Source organism: Carcharhinus amblyrhynchos, chromosome 1 (genome assembly GCF_965287045.1).
Source record: "Carcharhinus amblyrhynchos chromosome 1, sCarAmb.v2.hapA, whole genome shotgun sequence".
NCBI classification, from domain to species: Eukaryota; Metazoa; Chordata; class Chondrichthyes; order Carcharhiniformes; family Carcharhinidae; genus Carcharhinus; species Carcharhinus amblyrhynchos.
In genome coordinates, this window is record NC_137324.1 from 145359028 (window position 1) to 145375573 (window position 16546).

The window sequence follows — 16546 nt, forward strand, 5'->3', positions numbered from 1 at the left end:
ACAACAAATGTGCAGTGGTATGGGGAAAAGCATGGAGACACTAAGCCAGGATGCTCGTTTGAACAGCGGTGCAGACACAAAGGGCCAAATTACCTCCTTCTGCACTTTAACAATTCTGTGATTCTATAAACAATTTAATCCCTTTGAGTCTCTAGGAGGGAAAATAATGTTAGTCATTGCACACAGTTCTTCTGTGACTCCGGTTTCCTCCCACATCCCAAAGATGTGCTTTTAGGCTGATTGATTGGGTACTAAATTGTCCCTAAATTGGACCTCCCTGATCAGGCGTAGACTAAAATCATGAATAGGTCACTGAGACAGTGGGACGGCGGCGCGGGCTCGTTGGGCCGAAGGGCCTGTTTCCCGTGCTGTGTTGTTCTTTGTTCTTTGTTCTTTGTTCTAAAACTGACCAAGCAGGTACAGTTACTCGGATTTGCCTCCTCGCATACTTTCTTGTGGAGAGTACTAGAGCAATGGACTTAAAGTGGCAGACCAATTTAAACAGATGTTAGTGTGTAAACTTAACAGTTAAATTTTGCAATCATGCTCCAGGCAACTTGCAGACAAATTATAGGAGATCAGTTATTGGGGCAATATTTCCTCTGCATTTGAGCACAGAAACGCATATAATCAAAATATAAAAGTAAAACGCACTTGGGTATGTGTGTTGTGCATGTATTTATGCTACATATGATTTTTCTTGGCTTTTTATGCCATCTGATCCTGGCCTGAGAAGGCATCTTGCCTCCAAGCAAACTTCCTGCCATTATGTAGGTTCACAATGGACATTAATGGTGCTGTAGGAATCTGGTGTTGGATTGTGATTTCAGTTTGTGAAAATGTGCATCTCCTCATGAGACCTGCTGTGTTTGTTTCTTTGAACACATTTTTATGGATTCAGTATAACTTGCATGAAAATGATAAGTTCCTACAGTTGCATGTTCCTAAAACATATTATGTGCTTAATGTATATAACTTATAATTAGATGGTTTGAAACTTACAGTAAGTATGCATTGGAAAACCAGTTTGCAAGTAAATTGCTAGAAATAAAAACAAAAGGAAGAACTTACATATATCCAACATGGGAAAGATGTAATCTGTGATTGGAGGAGCAGCTTTGACTTTCCTGTGGTTGCTGTTCCTCAAATCACTGCGCTGCAGTCAGTTCCCGTTCTTAGCAACTGACAGTCAGTGGTATTTTAAAAAAAACTTTAACAGTTGCTGAGAGCAGGAAAGACCTTTGGGCAGTTTAATGTTTGACAGGCTTTGTAAAATAAAAATCCAAACTGTTAGTTTCGCTGTGGTGACTGCACTTTGAGAGCAAAGTGCTTTGGAATGTCCTGTGGTCATAAAGATGAAATAGAGGCTTTCTTCTACCCAGGTGCATCATATTATTCAATGTAATTATTTCACACTAGGGCTGCATTTGGGTTCAATTTTAACAATAATCTTGGAGGTAGAATGATCAAATGATGTCTGAGCAACAAACAATGTAGTAATGATTGGACAACATAGGCCTTCACTGTTCTTGAGAGGCATTGGAGCCCTCGTGTGTCTTTGTTCAACACAAAATTTAAGAGGCTGTAGAGTAAAGACTGAATTGTTTACAGAGTAACTGTACCTGCATTTTTGTGATCAGCGTGCCTGAAGACTCTGCTAATTGCTGATACCTACTACATTATATCAACTGTACAACATTTTCGTACCTCAAAAAGCTCAACAGCACCAAAATCAAATGGGGATAATAGGCAAGTAGACAAAAGGAAAAGATTGAGGTCAATGCAAAAGATTCTTGGGAAAGATGTGCAGTGTAAGACAGATTACGGGTTCACTCTTGAGCCTATTACTCACTCATGATAGCTCATGCTAGTCTTTTCACAGTATACTTCCATTAGCAACAAAATAATTAGGATTTTTTCCATGATTCCACCCTCCGTTTGAAAGTTAGTTATGGATGTTAAAGCCATCTAGTCCAGCCCATCAGATCCATCCAGAAAAAAGTCCACCCCTCACAACATCTAATTGTCTCTAAAATGATTCCAGGGATTTTAACCAAAAATATTCTTATGAAAGTTGCTGTGAGTAGGAACTGCTGCTGCTGATCTTTAAGTAGCTCTGTGGTTTTGTGGCGAAAACAAATTGAAATCACAAAGCTGCATAAATGTCAGAAGTGGAATGAAACTGACCTGAAACACCAAAAAAATGGAGGTTTCAACTGACAGTGCCGATTATTTTTTTAAAAGCCAGCCTTTCAGGTTTGAAGATCCAGCTGCTCAGTCTGGACAACAAAGAGAACTCCATTTATAGCGCTGAGGTCAGGGCCCCCTAGTTGCCAGGTCTTGGTATTTTGTGCAGCGTTCATCCCCCTCTCCCAGGTCTTGGGATGTAACTTCCTGACTATGTCCCCCAGGACGTTCCAGCCTAATCTTTTCAACAAAAAAAGTCCTGCTGTTGCCTTTTCTGTTACAACTGCTCTGAAATCACAATGAAAGGGTTTGTTGAAGAAATATTAAACAAAATGAACTAGTGAAAATATTTTATTTCGAATAGTATGGGAATTTCTTCTGAAGTTCAGGAAGCAAGATAAATAGGAGGGAAGAGAAAGTTTGATGATTAATGACAACGCAACAGTTTTCTAAAAGCAAATACTGTGCCTGGAAATTTGAAGTAAAAACAGTAAATTCTGGAAATATTCAGCAGGTTAGGCAGTGATATTTTTCCATTTATCTGTTGATTTTGAAACGTTACCCATATAAATTACCTACTTGTAGAACATTGATATTTGATTTAATATACGTTTTTGGCATTGAGTTCTTCAGTAACATTAGGTTAGTCTGAAAGGAAGAAACATAAAAAATAATGCCAACTTCGTTCTCATGAGATGGCTTCTATTTATCTAACATCCACTTTGGAATCATTGACTGAAGGTACTATTGCTACGAATGGCAAAATAATATATTGCAGTTGATTTCCATGCCTCTTGGGTCTGAGACCACATAACATTAAACATGTAGATAAAGTGACTGACCTATTCTTCTACCAATGTAACTTGGCATCACCATAGATGCATTTAATGAGGTTTTGGTCTTAATTTGACTTTGCAGAATCCTGATTGAAAAAGAAACAGACCTGAATTTTCAGTTAAAAATTAGGTTATTAGCTACTTCCAATGACCGAATATGCAGTCAAATGTGGAAACCATGAAGTTGCTGTTTGAGTTACCTTGTTCCATCAAAATCTTAGCTATAATCATAACTTGCTGAAAGACTTGCTATTTAAACATGTGGAAGGGTGTGAAATTGTCATTGCTCGAGAAAATTACAGCTCATGTATTTCACTGTAAGTGAATTCTTAACTACACGTTAAGTCATTATTATTGGAAATGACCTCCTCCTCCCTGAAAATTAAATTTTACAAGCATTATGCTTCATTTCTTTAGTCTTCAGTTATCGGAGATTTTTAGAAAATTAGAAAGGTTAACTTAAAACTTGTATCTTTTTTGTTCCTTTCTCATAATTTCTCATGATTTTACTTTCATTGTAATGAGATGGCATTGAATTAACAATTCTGACTTATACAGCTGGCATTGTTTGTTTGCTGTTACCTCCAAAATCTGCACCTTGTGTTTATAGATTCAATGCAATAATCTTTTTGAGTCTTTAAGCAGTTCTGTGCATATAATTTTCTTAGATCTGAATGTTGCACGTATGGATAAGTACACACTTGAAACTTGTAGATTATGTTCCAGACATGGTGCGCACATGCACAAAGAATGTATTGTATGTGAAATATTTAGAAGAATGATATCCAATTCTTAAGCCGTCCCCCACCAGTCAGTTCATGAAAAGGACCAAAATATGAAAAGTCTTGTTTTACAGATATAAGATTTATTACAGAAATCCTCCCGTTAATCAAAATGAGCAGCACTCCTTTCTGAAATGTACTTTTACACAACAACATTTAAGTGGGCTTTGTGTCTACAGTTGAAAGTTATGCTAGATGTGGATGTTGCCTGAAGTGATTATAGCTGTACATTTTCTACTTGTTTTTAAACAATATCCTCTTCAACCAATCTAAAATAAGCCAGGATAACCATTTTACGGGTACAGGAAGTATCAAAAAGGATGAAGCCAAGTACAGGATGAGATTGGGACTTGTAAACAGGAAGTATGATTGTCAATGGAGACTAACGGGGGAGAATGAGAATTTCTAGTTGCTTCAAAATTATTTTCTATCCTTCACATTAAAGGTGGCAGGTCTCATTGATTTAGCTAAAGGAACAAGTCCTATAAATGAAAATGGCAAATAATTTATAGAATTCGGTTCCAGCTATTTATGAATGAAATATTTTCTTTCCCATTTTTAACTGTATGAAAAAATAGAATGAAATTGTTTTCTATTTTAGTAAATGCCTTTGCTTTTTGTCTTCCATGGAGTAATATTAAAAACATTATCTTACAGTGGGAACATTGCCAAGTAATTGCATTGACTCAGTTTGAGTGCTAATTTATAATACCCAAACATTTTAGAACAAGAATACAAGATACGTGCAACTAAAGAAAGATGCCGAAAACTGCATTTTAAAAATATTGCTAAAATTATTTATCATCAAAATGGGGTTTGGCTCCCCCATGTTAGATACCCAAACAGCAAATAATGATGCATTTATAAATCCTTTTTGTTGTGATCATGGCACTATTATTTCTTGGGTACATCAAATTGCTTCAAGACGGACACTAGAATTTGTCCAACAATCCTCCCGTTGAATCTGGAGGATGTGGCGGGGGTGTTGCTGATGGAATTTCTACAGCATTCTTACGTGTCACTAATGTATAGTTTAGGTATCGCTGTAGTACAAGAGTATGGTGATGACACCTCCTCTCTGCACTAGGACTTGCATGGTGTAGAAGTTTGAGCTGATGTGGCTAATACGGTATTGGATCCCCTTGTCAATGGTGGCCTTTTGAAACAAGTGGTTGTCAAGATACGGAAAGTGCTCGACATAATCCGGATTAGTTCCATTAACAGATATAGGTTGTGGAATATTGGGCTGACCTGATGAAGGTTGATAAGTGTTTTGTTTTGTCAACATTCAAGGATAAGCCAAATATCACAACTGAAGAGACTGACAGTGATTTGCAAATCTGGTACAGTATGAGCAGTGACACTGTAGTCATCTACAAACTGTAGATCATGTATGTCTATGATAGTCAGTTTAGTTTTGGCACAAAGGTAACTGAGGTTAAAAATTTTCCATTTAGGCTGTACTCAATCTGATACGAGAGGACAATAGATCTTTGAAGTGAATTACCAGGTAGATTGTGAAAAGTATGGGGGCAATCACAGCCTGAATTTTAGAGGTGAGTGTTTCAGATCTTCCACTAAAGACAATTGCAGTTATGAAAGTGCAATTGCATTGTGATACTCATATTATCTTGGACGTCCATCTTCGTCTGTTAAGATTTTGTCTGAGACCTTAGGAGCTGTCTTTATCCACATGATCTCGATGGATTAGATTTTTGAGATGAACCACAATGACTAGACCATCTTGCTACTACAGTCTTTTTCTGCCTTTGCAGCCAGTGAGAGAGAGAGAGAGAATGTCTTATTTTGCCTGTCCTGCTGATGAGGATTCCTAAGCCACACTTTGTCTGGCACCTCTCTAGAGACCTTGTTGCCCTTTGTGGCTCTCCCAGGGGCAAGAAGCCTCTAGTGGGATCCACTACATTGAAGGCACTGATCACACTGTCAGTGATAGAGTTTTCTGTTTAAAGTCCCTTATAATTTTGAACACTTCTATTAAAACATCCTATTAACCTGCCCTGTTCTGGGAAATTAAACCCAAGTTTTCAAGCCTCTCCATGTAACTGATACAATGCTGATAAATTTCCTTTTTCCCTTTACAAAGCTTTGTTGTTATTCCCAAAGCGTGCTGAGGTCTAATCAGTGATCTATAAAGGTTTAACATAACTTCCTAACTTTTTGTACTTTGTCTCTATTTATAACGCTAAGGATCCTGTAAGCTCTTTTTAGCATCTGCATGACGTTTTTCTAACATCAAAGTTTTCTGTATGATAAATTAGGAAAAAGCACCACGAGCACTCTGGAACAAGTAGTTGCCAAAGGAATGGAAGGGAAGCGTAGAAATTTAGTAATAGTAGTAATTGTAAGAGAAAACTCAATAATTAAAATTTATTTATTAGTCACAAGTAAGGCTTACATTAACGCTGCAATGAAGTTACTGTGAAATTCCTCTAGTCACTACACTCCAATGCCTGTTTGGGTCAATGCACTTAGCCAACACGTTTTTCAGACTGAGGGGGGAAACCAGAGCACTCAGGAAGCCCACGCAGACTTGGGGAGAACGTGCAAATTCCACATAGAAATGAGCCAAGCCAGAAATTGAACCCAGGTCCCTGACGCTGTGAGGCAATAATGGTAAACATTGTGCCACTGTGCTTGAGGGTAGGATGGAGCATGTGTGGCTCTGTCAGGGTGAAGGGAGGAGGAGTGCAAGACATGTGAATTGGTAGTGCCTTAGGAAGAGCCCACATTGCTGTCAGCCCTTTTGTTGGGACACACCTGCAGTTCTCTATTAACCTACTACAGAAGAACACTTGGCTTCCTGTGAGCTTAGTGTTTAGTGACACTTTGACTGATGTTGTGCAAACTAAAAGCTACACTCTAGACCACTGGTGTGAGCCAACATGCACTGTGACCTGCCACATCTGACTCTCCATGTTAACGACTTTTTCCATGGAAGTTGTCCTCAGCGCAAATGCCCATGACATCATGGCAGTGTAGAGATGGATTTCTCTTTTTTCTGTGCAAAGTTGTTTACTGCTTCAGGAAATTCTTGTTTATGATATGTTAATTTTATTATCAAAGTTAAGAATACATTGATGAAGGGTATTGATTGATTACCAATACAGGGTATTGGTTAGAGAGCAGACAGACATGTGCAATGTTGCCTTCTGTAAATAAGTCTAATATTAAAAAGAAGGTGTCTGGTGTCCTACTTCACCATCTGGCTTCAGAAGCAATTAACAATTCTGATAGATGCAGGTACACGTGTTTGTCAATAAGTATCCATTTAGTCTATGATCCCGTGTTTCAGCATCTGTGTCCAGCCGAGTGTAACTTGAAAGTGTTCCTGCGCTTCCTGATGGGGACTCTTCACATCTGTTCTTGTCTCCTTATACGATGTTCTTATCACCATGTGTTACGCTATGTAACTTAAAATGTTGGACCCACTGAGAAGCATGTCTATGTTGGTGGAGAGTGTGCAGGAAGCATGTGATGATAGATCCTCAGAATGCTGGTCTTTTTTTTGTGTAGTCCATGGACTTAAATCTCATCTCGCCCATATCCTGCACTGTATCTGGCAATGTATCTGTGGGAAGTGAAATAAATGAGTAAGTGATGTACGTAGGTGAAACAGAGTTTCAGATTAACATTGTGCACATCATAATATTGAATTGATGTCACAAATACATGAAATGTGAGCGACAGTTAGGTGGTCAGTGACAGTATGATCTCAATGTTGTCACCAGGTTCTAAGGCTATCTCTATCTCTATTTCTTATCGCCAACGCCTTGCTGACTTCCCTGGCTTACTCCTGCGTCAATGTCAGGAATGGCTGCAGCTCCATACCTGGTTCTTGGCCTTTCCCTGAAGTTGTAGATTCTTCTGCAATGAAATGGTTTAGGATGAAAGGTAGACATCGGAGGTGCATAACTGTGAGAAATGGGATTGAGAGAGCTCAGGGTGAGAACAAGCATTATCTGTTGAGGTGGAGGCGGGAGAGAGAGAGAAATGTTTGTGATAGCATGGTTTATTGGTCAACTGAGTGTTGTGCAGAAGATTGCTGGGAAGGTGACAGTAATGGCTCATCAGAAGCTTCACCTTAATGAACTTCATGAGATCGTTGCACCCTTTTCAGCACAAGATCAAAGTCCCTGACACTGCACTCCAGCTCACTGCCATAGCAACTTGATGAAGTTGGCAGGCCTCCCTCCAGGAAAAGCTCTTCTCTTTCTGACCCCAGTTCTTGAAACATGACCTCCATGGACAAGTCTGTGAACTGGGAGATTAGCCTTTCCATGTCTGGCATCTATTCTGCAGTGCTTGCTTTCTTCACACTGGATTTTTTCCCTCCGAACGCTACCATTGAGCATCCTGCCACGATCCTTCACTGCATCCTCCCTGATTGATTGGGAACTTAATTGACTTGCTGTTGAAAAGAGCAATCACAAGTTGGAGACTTTTGATCCTGACCTGATAATGGCTGATAAGGTTCCAATCTGTATCTCAAAATTCATAAAATTTTTTCTTCTAAGCGTAAAAACCAGAGGTCACAGATTTAAGGTCAATTGTCAGTAAATTTAGAAGGAAAATTGGAAGAAATTGTTTTAGACAAGGCAATTGCATTTCCTGAAGGGGTAGTGGAATCAGATTTCATAGGAACTTTTAAATGGCAAAGGGATCTATAGTGAAGAGAACTAATTTGAAGGATTAGGGAGAGGAACTGTGGTGTGGGACTGATTTGCACAGTTCTTTCAAAGTTGCTGCCTCAGGTCCTGTACAGTTTATAGTTTGGATATGAAAGTTTGAAGATTGCTTTTCCTAATTTGTTTCTATTTTCCAAGGTTGGCTTTCATTTTTTTTATTCCATTTTACACACAAACATTAATCTAAATCTAAAATTTTGTTTAATATTTCCCCTTGAATAACTATGTGTTAATTTGTTGAAGGGTTAATCTTGGTAACATTTTAAATTGTACTCTGTAAAGGCGACATAGTTTTCCATAACACTCATGAACTGGCCATGTAAATCCGACTATATCTGCTAATGGCTGTAAACGGACTACAGTTTTGAACACAGCCCTGTTTCATCAATGTCAAGAAATTCCATTCATTACATGATCTGCAAATATCTCATATCTTTAATAGAATCCAATGTTGATTTTTTTCTGTTGTATTACAGGCATCACTTATTGAAGAAATGTTTAATTTCTCTGTAGTCTTGTTCATTTAACATTTTTCTCATCTTTGGTGTTAACTGGCAAAGTTTGCTGTTTTAACTTAGCCTGTTTATGATTTCTATTGCTAGTCAGCTATATTTTCTCAATAATATTGTGCTCAAGGTGACTTGGATTTGTGCTGGTTTAAAAGTCACCATAGTTGAACAAAATTGATTTTGTGTATTTGTCCTTCGCTGTGATATTTGAGTTGTTGCTTTAACTGGCAATGTTCAAAATGACACCTGCTCTTAGTGTACAAATTCTGGAAGACTAGAGAGTGCTTCATTGTGTAAAGGACATTTTTTGCACTTTCCATTGTTTCTTTCTACAGTAAGGTTGAGTAAATTTAGTAGGCGTTACAAACATACCTAGGAAGGAAGCTCAGCTGTGTGCAGTATATTGCTTGGGGTGGGTGGGGGATGCATTTGCCCTAATAGTGTTGATGGGTAAGCTACATTGCACATCAGAAAGTCGTTTATATAAATAGAAACACAATCCTCCTCCACCATGCAAGTGAGTATGGAAAGGAAGTGTAATTGTTGCCAAGAAAAAGCATTGTTCTTGTTGAGACAAATTAGGCATTAACCTTTTTGTGAACTTTTGTAGTTGTCTTGGACCAGCTTTTAAGCACTGCAGTTATGACTATGTTGTTAATAATGATTTTTTTTAACTAGTTAAACATGATGAAGCAGTTTCTTTTTTATGCCTTTTATCATGTTTGTTTGGTATCCAATAACCCTTGGTGAAAATATCCTTAATAAATGCATAACTGGATGTTAGACTTGACTGCAAAGGCCATGAAAATCCAAGTATCTAGTCTAATTCATATGTGAATAACCAAGCGCCTGACCATTGAAAGGCCTGAGGTTTTCATGCAACTGCTCTTCATTTGCATTTCCATCTTTGGATGATGGGCATGCAGGTTATTAACAAATAACAAGGCACAAAGTTAATTTGATGTAACAAGACCTGAATCTTGATGTCTGTTAGTCTGCTTAGAAGAATTTCATGTATTTCTCTAGTTTCTTTATATATTTCCACATGCCCTCGCCCATGAGACTCAGCTCTGAATCTTCCAACCCTACTCCCGTCAAACTGCTGCACATCTACCTTCCCTTCTCATGTTAGTTTATTGTTTGCTGTTCTGTCTCCTTGGGTACTGTCTGCCCCATGCCCCTCCTTCAAATTTGCCATCAGCACGTATTACTCAAAAAGCACACCCTTATACACTCTGCAAACTTCTGTCCCATCTCCATCCTCACTTTTCTCTCCAAAGTCAGTGTATGTATTATTAACTTCTAAATCCATGTTCATTTTTATTGTAACTTAATGTTTGAATCCTCTACCACTCAAATCAGGCTTCTGCCATGCACAGCACTGAAGCGGTTCTTATCATTTACACATGACCTACTATGTCATTGTGACCATGATGAATTATCCCACCTCATACTTCTCAATATATCTGTAGCCTTTGACACAGATGACCACACCATCCTTCTCCAGATGTTTTCCCTCTGTCATCTAACTGTTGGATTGCCCTCATCTGCTTTATTTCTGTTCAGCCATAGCTAGAGTCTTCTTGTTTGTGTACCATTCCTCCTGGAGCATCCCAAGCTGTCCTTAGCTTCTATTTCTCATCTACATGCTGCCCTTGGCAAAATTATCTGAAATATAACACCTGGTTCCATATGTATGCTGATGACACTTAGCGGTACTTAACCAACATGTCTCTTGATCCCCTCCACTATCTCTGATTTGACAAGCTGCTTTTCTGATATCCAATAATAGATGAGCTGAAATTTCTTCTAACTAAATATTAGGATGGCTGAAACTGAAATCTTGGATTACTGCCACAAGTTCTGTTCTCTGCAATGAACTACGTTTCCCTGCTTGCCACTGTCGAGTCTGAATCAATGTCTTCTCTACCTTGGTGTCCTTTTTTGATGGCATTGAGCTTCAGATCTTATGTGCTTCATCAATGCAACTGCTACCTTTCATTACAGTAATATTACTCATCTCCGCTCCGAGTCTGCTCATCTGCTGAAACAGATCTCTTTCTGGTTGACTATTCTAATGCTCTTCCTGCCAGGCTCCCACCCTGCTCCCTCCATAAACTAGAACTCATCCAAAACTGCTGCCCGTATCAAGTCTTGTTCATCCAAGCCTTCTGTAGTCACTAACCTATGCCTCAATTTAAAAGAAAATAGTCCTTTAATTTCTAGTCCCTCCATGGTCTCATTTTCTTGTGGCTCTCTAACTTCCTTTGAAATGTTTGCACTCTGGTCACATGCAAATCCATGATTTTCTTCTTTCTACAATTGATGGCCAAAGCCTTCAAACCTGTGTCTTAATTTCTAGAATTCATCCCTGGCCCTCTTTCTTTGCATCCCCCAACTTTTCTTTTCTTTTGTTATTCTTGCTGGTACGTGAATGTTGTTGGCAAGGGCACCATTTGTTGCCCATCCATAGTTGCCTTTGAAACGTTGCCAGTAAGTCACCCTCTTGAATTGCTGCCATTCGTCTGGTTTAGAAACCTATAGTGCTGTTGGGAATGGAATTCCAGGGTTATGACCGAATGACAGCAAAAGGCCGTTTATAGTTTCAGCTCAGGGTGGTGTGTGGCTTTGAGAGGAACATAAGAACATAAGAAATAGGAGCAGGAGTAGGCCATCTAGCCCTTCGAGCCTGCCCCGCCATTCAATAAGATCATGGCTGATCTGTCGTGGCTCAGTTCCACATTCCCGCCCTCTCCCCATAACCCTTAATCCCCTTGCCTATCAAAAACCTATCAACCCACGTCTTAAAAATATTGAGTGAGGCAGCCTCCACCACTTCAATGGGCAGAGAATTCCAGAGATTCACCACCCTTTGAGTGAAGAAGTTCCTCCTCAACTCCGTTCTAAACCGCCCCCCCCTTTATCTTGAGGCTGTGCCCTCTAGGCCTACTGTCCTTTCTGAGCAGGAAGAGCCTCTCCACCTCTATCCTATCCATCCCATTCAACATCTTATACGTCTCAATGAGATCTCCATATGTCTCAATGAGATCACATTGAACTTGCAATGTGGTGATATTCTCATGTGTCTGCTGCCTTTGTCCTTCTGGTGGTAGAGGTCACAGGTTTAGAAGATGCTGTTGAAGGAGCTTTGGTGAATTATTGCAGTACATCTTGTATATAGTGCAAACTGCTGGTTCTCTATATTGGTGGTGGAAGGAGTAAATGTTTCAGGTGATGAATAGGATATTGGTACTGTGGGTTGCCTTGTACTGGACACTGTTGAGGCTCTTGTGTGTTTTTGGCACTGCAGTCATCCATGCAAATAACGAGTATTCCAATTGCTGAGATTTTGTATTCATCAGGATTTATTCCCCAAAGGAACTATGAAAATGACTGTGTTTGACATCATACACGCTCGTTTTCTCTTGACTACTGAAACAACAGAAAGGTAGTAAGGGAGGGAGATGATGGCCTACAGACGTAATTGTTAAATTATTAATCCAGAAACTTGGCTAAAGTTCTGGGGACCCAGGTTCAAATCCCACCTTGGCAGATGATGGAATTTGAATTCAATAAAAAATATCTGGAAGTAAGACTCTGTTGATAACCATGAAACCATTGTCGATTGTCAGAAAAACCTAGAGAAGAATATCCGCTGTCTTTATCTGGTCTTACCTGGTCTGGCCTACATGTACTCCAGAGCCACAGCAATGTGGTTGACTCTCAACTGTCCTCCAAGGGCAACTAAGGATGGACAATAAATGAATAAAAAAAGCTTTTGGGTAATGAAACTGCCCTGCCCTGCATTTAATCCTTGTCATTTAATCTCTCTTGTATTCCAATTTATCACAGACCTTCCCTCCCTTCTATTACCCACACACCCCCATTTCACCTGCTTAGAACTTACTACGTTTTCAACTTATTAATTTGATTTGTTGGAAGATCGTTTTAATCGGGACAGAGGAATAGAAATGTTTCAACGATTCTAGTAAGACATAGTGTAACAAATCACATAGCCTAAAACATATATGTGGTGGAAATAATTCTGTGTATTTAGATGCAATGACGCTTATTATTGCAAAGTATTTTATGAGCTCTTTGGGGACAGTGAAAGAAAAGAAAAAACAATTCAGCGCAGGAACAGGCTCTTCAGGCCTCCAAGCTTGCGCCGATCATGATGCCTGCCTAAACTAAAACCGTGTGCACTTACGGAGTCTGTATCTTTCCATTCCCATCCTATTCATATATTCATCTAGTTGCCCCTTAAATACCTCTATTGTACCTGCTCCCACCACCTCCCCAGGCAGCGTGTTCCACACATTCATCACTCTGTGCAAAAAAAAACTTGCCTCGCTCATCTCCTCTAAACTTTTCCCCACGCACCTTAACCTTACGTCCCCTAGTACTTGACTTTTCTACCCTAGGCAAGAGCATCTGACTATCCACTCTGTCCATGCCACTCATAATCTTGTAAACCTCTATCAAGTCACCCCTCAACCTCCGTTGTTCCAGTGAGAACAAACCAAGTTTAGCCAGCCTCTCCTCATAGCTAATACCCTTCAGACCTGGCAACATCCTGGTAAACCTTTTCCGTACCCTCTCCAAAGCATCCTTCTGGTCGTGTGGCGACCAGAATTGTATACAGTATTTTAAATGAAGCCTAACTAAGGTTCTGTACAGCTGCAGCATGACCTGCCAATTTTTATACTCAGTGCCCCGACTGATGAAGACAAGCATGCTGTGTGCTTTCTTGACTACCTTATCCACCTGCGTTGCCACTTTTAGTGATTGGTGGACATGTACACCCAGATCTCTCTGCCTGTTAATACTCCTAAGGGTTCTACCATTTATTGTATAATTTCTACATGCATTGGACCTTCCAGAATGTATTATCTTACGCTTGTTCGGATTAAACTCCATCTGCCATTTCTCCACCCAAGTCACCCAGTCTATATTTTGAAGTATCCTTTGACAGTCCTCTTCAAGAGGAGAAGCTGTACTTGATTTGGTATTGTGAAATGAACCTGGTCAGGTGTCAGGTCTCACAGTGGGAGAGCATTTTGGAGATAGTGATCATAATTCTATCTCCTTTACAATAGCATTGGAGAGAGGTGGATCAGACAAGTTAAAAAGTGTTTAATTGGAGTAAGGGGAATTATAAGGCTATCGGGCAGGAAATTGGAGGCTTAAATTGGAAAGAGGTTTTCTCAGGGAAATGTACAGAAGAAATGTGGCAAATTTTTAGGGAATATTCCAATGAGACAGAGAAGTTATGGTAAGTTACAGGAGCCGTGGTGTACAAAGGCTATAATAATCTAGTCAAGAAGAATAGAAAAGCTTACAAAAGGTTCAGAGAGCTAGGTAATGTTAGAGATCTAGAAGAGTATATGGCTAATAGAAGGATCTTAAGAAGGAAATTAGGAGAGCCAGAAGGGGTCATGAGAAGCCTTTGACAGGCAGGATTAAGGAAAACCCCAAGGCATTCTACAAGTACATGAAGAGCAAGAAGATAAGACGTGAAAGAATAGGACCTATCAAGTGTGTTGGTGGGAAAGTTTGTATGGAACCGGAAGAAATAGCAGAGGTACTTAATGAATACTTTACTTCAGTATTCACTATGGAAAAGGATCTTATGGAAAAGAGTTGCAGCGGACTGAAAAGCTTGAGCGTGTAGATATTAAGAAAGAGGATGTGTTGGAGCTTTTGAAAAGCATCAAGTTAGATAAGTTGCCGGGACCTGATGGGATGTACCCCAGGCTACTGTGGGAGGCGAGAGAGGAGATTGCTGAGCCTCTGGCGATGATCTTTGCATCATCAACGGAGATGGGCGAGGTTCTGGAGGATTCATAGAACATTACAGCGCAGAGCAGGCCCTTCGGCCCACGATGTTGCGCCGACCAGTAAAAAAAACAATGACCCTCTAACCTAAACCAAACCCTTACCATCCATAAACCTATCCACGGATCTCTTAAACGCCCCCCAAACTAGGCGCATTTACAACTGCAGCAGGCAGGGCATTCCAATCCCTCACCACCCTCTGGGTAAAGAACCTACCCCTGACATCCGTCCTATAACTACCACCCCTTAATTTAAAGCTATGCCCCCTCGTGCTAGCTTTCTCCATCCGAGGAAAAAGGCTATCACTGTCCACCCTATCTAAACCTCTAATCATCTTATGTGTTTCAATAAGGTCCCCTCGTAGCCGCCTTCTTTCTAACGAAAACAACCTCAAATCCCTCAGTCTCTCCATACCAGGCAACATCCTGGTAAACCTCCTCTGCAAAATTGGAGGATTGCGGCTGTTGTTCCTTTATCCAAGAAAGGGTGTAGAGATAGCCCTGGAAATTATAGACCAGTGAGTGTAACCTCAGTGGTTGATAAGTTGATGGAGAAGATTGAGAGGTAGGATTTATGAGCATTTGGAGAGGTATAATATGATTAAGAATAGTGAGCATGGCTTTGTCAAAGACAGATTATGCCTTATGAGCCTGATTGAATTTTTTGAAGATGTGACTAAACACATTGATGAAGGAAGACCAGTAGATGTAGTATATATGGACTTCTATATATGGACTTCAGCAAGGCATTTGATAAGGTGCCCCATGCACGGCTTATTGAGAAAGTGAGGTGTCATGGGATCCAAGGGGACATTGCTTTGTGGACCCAGAACTGGCTTGCCCACAGAAGGCAAAGAGTGGTTATGGATGGGTCATATTCTGCATGAAGGTCAGTCACCAGTGGAGTGCCCCAGGGATCTGTTCTGGGACCCTTACTCTTTGTGATTTTTATAAATGACCTGGATGAGGAAGTGGAGGAATGGGTTGGTAAGTTTGCTGATGACAAAAAGGCTGGAGGTGTTGTGGATAGTGTGGAGGGATGTCAGAAGTTGCAGCGAGGCATTAATAGGATGCACAACTGGGCGGAGAAGTGGCAGATGGAGTTCAACCCAGATAAGTGTGAAGTGGTTCATTTTGGCAGGTCAAATAGGATGGTAGAATATAGTATTAATGGTAGGACTCCTTGGCAGTGTGGAAGATCAGAAGGATCTTGGGGTCCAAGTTCATAGAACGCTCAAAGCAACTGCGCAGGTTGAAGCTGTGGTTAAGAAGGCGTATGGTGTACTGGCCTTCATCAGTCGAGGAATTGAGTTTAGGAGTCGAGAGATAATGTTGCAGCTATATGGGACCCTGGTCAGACCCCACTTAGAGTACTGTGCTCAGTTCTGGTCGCCTCATTACAGGGAGAATGTGGAAGTCATAGAAAGGGTGCAGAGGAGATTTACAAGGATGTTGCCTGGATTGGGGAGCATGCTTTATGAGGATAGGTTGAGGGAGCTCGGCCTTTTCTCCTTGGAGAGACGAAGGATGAGGGGTGACCTGATAGAGGTGTATAAGATGTTGAGAGGTATTGATCAAGTGGATAGTTAGAGGCTTTTTCCCACGGCTGAAATGGTTGCCACAAGAGGACACAGGTTTAAGGTGCTGGGGAGTAGGTACAGAGGAGATGTCAGGGGTAAGTTTTTCACT

General features: G+C 40.3%; 1 protein-coding gene across 6 annotated transcripts in view; it reads left to right on the forward strand.

Moving 5' to 3' along the window:
- The window catches only part of rapgef2b (Rap guanine nucleotide exchange factor 2b), a 438644-nt gene that overhangs the window by 63702 nt on the left and 358396 nt on the right, over window positions 1-16546 (forward strand). The window lies entirely within an intron of this gene.